We start from the raw sequence: 6,985 nt of genomic DNA, 5'->3' as shown, positions 1-6,985 counted from the left end.
CCTTGGTTCTTTTGGGGCAAACAAATGAATGGTCAAGTCTGAAAAACTACATAAACTCTGACAATACACGCTATATGGACAACACTTATGGAGCAGCACTGGGATACAAAGATGGTTCCACATAACTGCCATGCACAAAGACCTGCTGGCCAGCTCCTTGCAAGGTTACACTGCAGTCAGCAAACCAACATAGCATCGATGATTATGTGAATGTAGAAAATGTAAATCGTTGTTGTTTGGCATATATAGTATATGACCTCCTTGCTCTGAACATGAAGCTCAGCACAGCAAGGGGAACAACCATACTAACTTCTCCTCCAGGGAAAAGCCTTCTGGTGGATGCTGGGGTTGAGAAGGGGCTTTCAAAATGCAAAGGAATAACAGCAGCAGCCAAAATGAAAACCTGTAAAGTGTTGCATCGTATGGACTTAGATTTGTCTCGTAAATATTTGTGTGAACATAAAAATAAAATGTGTGTAAATATGTGATTTGTAAATGTAAAACACCATCCACAAATACATTTAAAAGATTTGCAAACTCACAAATAAATGTGCAAATGTAAAACGGATCTGCAAACACGCTAAATATTTTCTGTAAGATCTGTGAATACTATAATTAATTTAAAAATAAACAAAAGGAATTTGTGAATATCTCTTTAACATTGACAACTTTCGATCAGGAATTTGTGAATCCATTTTGTATTTCTCAACCAAAAACTCGCTTGTGGATCTCAAATCTCTGCTCGTGGATCGTCTTTTTATACGCACAGAGTTTTGAGACAAACTTTCCACCGGTCTCGGTTAAAATCTACTCGTGTCACCCCGTTATTTTCGGAAAACACGTGATGGCCTGCTGATAAGGACATTTCCGCAGTAAGAGCATGATGGTTTGTTTAATGCACTGTTGTATGATAATGAACAGCGGAATGTTAGATGCATTCTTTATCACCATCATCATCATGTTATAGTGATACAGTTAGTTTGTGTTAGTTTATTTGTTCAATACAGCATATATCAAGCACATTCGTATGCATTGATGTTGAAGTACTTATCTATATATCCATCTATCTTTCTGTCTATCTCATTATGCTTTTAAAGGTTCTCTGTATGTGTTTTGATTATATAGATGCATTAATGTACATGTGTCATTTCACTAATGTAGATGTTTATGGTTAATATTGACAAAACCTTTTTAGTGCTTTTTATACTGTTGGCTAGTTTAATATACACCAATGCATTATATTCTCATAAGTGATTATCTACGTTTCTCAGAGAAATAGCCCTGTTTTCAGCATTGTGACTATGTATTTGCAAAGCAAAGCAAAACAATCTAATCAGAATAATAAATTGAAGTTGTTACATAAATGAAGTGGAGTAAAAAGTAAGAATTATTAAAATGGAAATACTAATAAGTAAAGTAAGTTTACTTGACTACAATCCAGTCCTGTATCCACATAATAAAATATGACAATCATGAATTGTTTTCTTTTTATGAAATGAGTATCCCACATTTGTTTTAAACACTTGCAAATGATATTATGCTAGAAACAAATATCATAGGATTGATATAATATTTACAGCATTCCGCTGTTCATTATAATACAAAAACAGTGCATTAAACAAACCATCACGCTCTTACTTTGAAACCATGCGGAAATGTCGTCATCAGCAGGCCATCACGTGGTTTCCGAAAATAACCGAGTGACAAGTAGAATTTAACCGAGACCGGCGGCAAGTTTCTCTCAAAACTCTGTGTGTGTAAAAAGACGATCCACAAGCAGAGATTTGAGATCCACAATCAGAGATTTGAGATCCACAAGCGCATTTTTGGTCGACAAATACAAAATGGATTCACAAATGCCTGATCGAAAGTTGTCTTTTTTTTTATTTGTGAAAATATTTTGCGTTTTTGCAGATCCGTTTTACATTTGCAAATGTATTTGTGAGTTTGCAAATCTTTTAAATGCATTTGTGGATGGTGTTTTGCATTTACAAATCACATATTTACACAAATATTTATGAGACAAATCTAAACCCATACATACATCGCTTCCACTTGAGCGGTTTCACAACAGGAATATCGAGCCTTACAATGATGAATTAAGTACGCTGCCATGATGAATATGATGTGTAGGATATGTGTTTCAGGAAGATGAGTGTGCCATCTGAGTTTAACAAAGGATTCAAGTTAACAGCCTGTATTATTTTGCTGGCTGCGTTTTTACACTTTTACAAATGCATCTGCAACAAATGAAACAGATACGCTTGTAATGAATTGTTTATTATCTTCTAATAAGTGTTTTTCTGACATTTGATCCAAAGAAGCCATATGAATCTAAATGGGGGTACATTTGGATGGTCTATTTCTTGATGTAACAACGTATCTTGATTTAATTAATTAACAAAATGACCATTTTGACCACCAATTTCTATGTGTAGAATGAGCAGTAACCAGGAACCAGGTGTTGCTGTCAGCTCTCTCTCAGCTGGAAATCTGCAGTCCAGTTTTCACATGAACATGAGTGGCTTGGATGTTTGCAATCATTGATTTTTTTATGGGAGGAAGACCCTTAATTACAGATTATGGCAGAGGGCTGTACTTTAACATGACTCATAATTGAAGTGTGTATGTCAATGTGTTCATCAGTACTATTGTTAAACGTGATTTGGCTGATTGAATAAACTAATTGTCCCAATTTCCATTCCTTACATTACTGTGCGGTGTGTGCTTTGTATGTGTGCGGTGTGTATGCAAAGGTCTGCATTTTTTTTTTCACACATACATTAATCTGCTTATGCAAAAATATGGTGATAAAAGTGTTAGGTTGTGTGTCAAAGGCTTTGTAAACAAGAGAGAAAAAAGCTTAATTCATCTTACCTTTGGAGGTCCAATGGAGAGTTACCAAAAAAGAGGGAGAAAGAGAGAGAAATCAATTAGTGAGTTCTTATTGGAGAATCCCAATTCTGCAAAGAAAGCTAATGGTGATTTAGTTTGCAACAAATAAGCCTGGCTGGTAGTCTTAAGAAAAACTGCTGCTCACACTTCCTTTTAAAATGATAATCTAAATCAAAAGTTACAATCAATATAACAACTGATATCGCTAAGACAGTAAAGGGTAAGTTAAACTAACAGTTACAAACTTGTGATGTTCAAAACACCATTGATTTGTTTTTTTGTTCAACTTTTTAATTTGCCATCCTTCTCTATCTGTTGACTGCAAATTCATTTTTTGTTTCAACAATACCCATTCTCCTATGGCTATTTTCTAATGGCATTCAGCTGTTAGTTATTTATATTATTTGTAGAAGGAGAAGGCAATGGTAAAATAGTGTTTTATCTTAGTTAAAAAGAAGATCGCTTTTCCAATCTTTGGTTCATTGAAGCTACTGCTGATACAATCTCGGCCTGTTCTATGATACATTTCTCGTTGCATGATACTTTAATACCAATGCAAAATAGCTGCTCTTTCATTTCTATTACATGCATGGAACTGATGTTCCATTTGTCACTTAAGTTCTGAAACATTTTGTGAAATCAAAAGGTCTTTGACAGATCTGCACACAACATTAATTTGAGATGAATAAAAGCTAGATTAAAACACACTCACATATTAAACATTCACTAACACATATGCATATGGTCACACGTCCACACCCTAGTTCTAGTTACACACATACATACACAAACACACCATGCATATAACCCGGAACATCTGGAGCTGAAGTCAATTGGAAGTCAAACGGCTACGTTGGCGGTGAACCAAAGCAGAAGGCGACAGATTTAGGCAATCACAGCTATCTCCATCACTTGCTTGCCCCTGCCTCCCTGAACACCCCACACCCCCCAAATTCACCACAATGACTTTGAGAGAGAATCACAGGATCTTTCCACCAACGCTGCAGGGGGCAGGAAGTTCAGGACCAAAGTCACTCCAATGACATTGATAAGTGAAACTAATTCTAAATGTTAACTCTAGTGCAACATGTAGCAGTGCGAAATTGAGACAACAATATGGTTTGCTTTAATTGGGTAACGTGTAAACCAGTGTTATAATCAATCATGATCTACAAATCTATTTAAGGACTTAACGTCTTTCAGCATTTTTTTTTATGAGTACAACCTGCATTAACAACAGTAGACCATGATTATAGTACATTTTATAAAGTAGTGGGGGGAAAAAAGAAAGTGATGGCCCCAGCAACATGGTTATTATTCCTCTTGCCCTTTACCCCGTTTCCTCCTCTGACCTTCTTTCCCTGCTACTGCACTACAGCAAAAATGAACTAAAATAAACTGCAAAATGCAAATAAGGAACAGTTGTTTTAGCTTTAATGGATTCAAAGCAATCATGTATGTTTGGGTGCAATGAAAACAATTGTTCAGCAAGCTTCAGTTAAAAGCCTTATCATTTAAAAGGTCTTAGGTGAGACTCTTAAAGTTAAGGTGTGATTGCTTTGTCAGCGCTTTCTAGACTGACATTTAATAGAGTTGCCTCCCATAAGAATGAAAAGACATGAGGGAAACTAACAAGGAGGAGTTAAAAAACACACACACACACACACACACACACACACACACACACACACACACACACACACACACACACACACACACACACACACACACACATAAAGGGTAGGGTAGGAAAGAATGGAGAAACCAGCTTGAGTGTGCTCGAATTTGAAACTGTGCATCCGAAAGAAATCTGCCCCTTCCTTCAGACTTCCTTACAGAGCCCTTCCTCCAACACACACGAACGCACATGACTAATGAGGGCACGAGATAAGTTTGTGCACGAGATGGAAGGCTGACAGGCAGGTAGGCCACGTCGTACTCCATGGAATATAACAAAAAAAAGTGTTTCTGAAGTGAATGACCTACCCCACCTTTAAATCATTCCCTTAAAGTGGACCTATCATGCTATATTTGAATAATATAGTGTAGGACCATACCTATATAAGGCATATTTATACTTTTTATTTTTCAAAATACCAAACAGATCATGCATTTTAGCCATTCCTCATTTCGCTCAATTTAACACAGTCTTTGCATGGGCTGATTCTGTGAGAACAGCACCATCTANTTCGATTAAATGTCGGTACCGGGACTCGGAGTATCTCTAACGGACTTTTTCGCGCGCTGATTTACGCGTGCTTCCCCAAACCCAGGAGGGGAATCTTGTAAACTAAAAACGTCCAGGAATCTAACGACAGACCACGTAAGATATCTGACTTAATATTCTACTTGGTGTGTTATAATTTAAAGTAACAATAAGAAGCTAAAGTGAACAAACAGAAGAGCAAGGGCCATCTCCCAAAATCCTTAATGTCATGCACTGCTCTAGCACGGAGCTAGAACGGGAAAAGCCTTGGTGTGAAAGGGGTATCAGAGGCTGTGTGTGTCTGAAACTGGAGAGGAAACAGGGAGATTATGCACAATAATTGTGGCTGGTTTAGTACTATGTTGATCAGTTAGTTAGTTTGTGTGACTTTGGTGTTCTAAAGGGCTAGTTCAAATTGTAATAAAAAAAATAAAAATAACCGGTCGACGAAGTTGAAGACCAGCGTGTTCTACAAGGTCAAATTATTGTTCTGCCAAAAGAGCTTAGTTGTTTAAAGAGACACAATCACCTTTTAAATTGTATTGGTAGATGATGAAACTTCCAGGATGATGGTCATTCAGAAAATTCTACTCCTCCATGATTACTCACATCTACAAGAGTCAAACTGGGGCTTTGAAAGTCCCTCAGTCTGGGTGCCTGCTCACCTTTAAACTAGTCCAGGTGAAGCGCTCCTGAGCGGGTTGCAGGTCAGATACAAATCAGAGGAGCCTTTAGTTTCCTGTGCAGGGTATTTCCTGCACTCTCATCAGCCCTCAGGCACTTTCCTGTAAGCCCAGCGGAACTAGTTCAGGAAAGGTAACGTGCACTAATTCAACCTGAACATGCCTTCCACTCTGCTGCCATGCTGGAGAGACTGGTTATAAATACACCATAGAGCCCAGGATAAAGGCCACAGTATTTTCAGGGATATATATTTTTTATTGGTTTGGTCTACCTTTACAGATGGTAAACATAAGGCCCATATCAAGTTGTCTATTGTAGGAGCACTTAGAAAGCATGTGTCCACACAGGAATGATTGTGTCAGCTCTAGTAAAAATGGAAAATCATGAGAACTCAAACACATCACGTTAAGCCCATAAAAATAGCAGAGTGAAGCATGAACACGAAGATGAAGGTTAGAAGAAGGGTGTGACGCATGCTCATTTGTTTTTCAGTCTCTTTCAAGCCTGTCCATCATCACCCGATAAATAAAGACCTTTACAGGGCCTAAAATGAGTTTCTTTGACAGATTGTGTCTCTTTAGAAATGTGTTAATGGTCTAACGTACTTGGATGATCACTTGTGTTTGATAGCAAATTGCTCCATCTGAATGTTTAATGGCTCTGATAATTTGAGTATTTAGCTCATTGTGTCTTTTTCCCTCTGTCTACACGACTGAAAATAGTTATTGCGAACGCTGTGCAACAGCATTCCACTATAGTTCTTCTTTTCTTTATTCTTCCGTTTCTTACTTATTATTATTTCACCAAATAGTTTGGCTCTCAAAAACTTCAGAATACTTTCAGCTACAGAAAGCATTCAAATATCACCAGGGTTCCCACGGGGTCTTAAAAAGTCTTACATTTGATCATCTGAATTTAAGGCCTTAAAAGGTCTTAAATATGACCAAAAAAATAAGAAAGGTCTTAAATATGATGTTAGAAGGTCTTAAAAATGATGGGATTTGAAAGGTACTTCTGTGTTGCGATAGCGTCTAAATGTGTTTTGGGGGAAATGTCCGGGCTGCAAAGTAACCAGTACGGTAATCAGTGATGCAAATTAGTCGCTTTTCGGCGCCTCCCGCTTTTTTAACGCTGATTTGGGTGACTTGTGGAATTCGTGGAGAACCGAAGAGTTTTCGTTTTGGGGGGGCGGGGTCCGTC

Source organism: Notothenia coriiceps, unplaced genomic scaffold (assembly GCF_000735185.1).
Source record: "Notothenia coriiceps isolate Sejong01 unplaced genomic scaffold, NC01 NC01_scaffold00003314, whole genome shotgun sequence".
Lineage (NCBI taxonomy): Eukaryota > Metazoa > Chordata > Actinopteri > Perciformes > Nototheniidae > Notothenia > Notothenia coriiceps.
Note: the sequence above shows the minus strand (reverse complement) of the source record.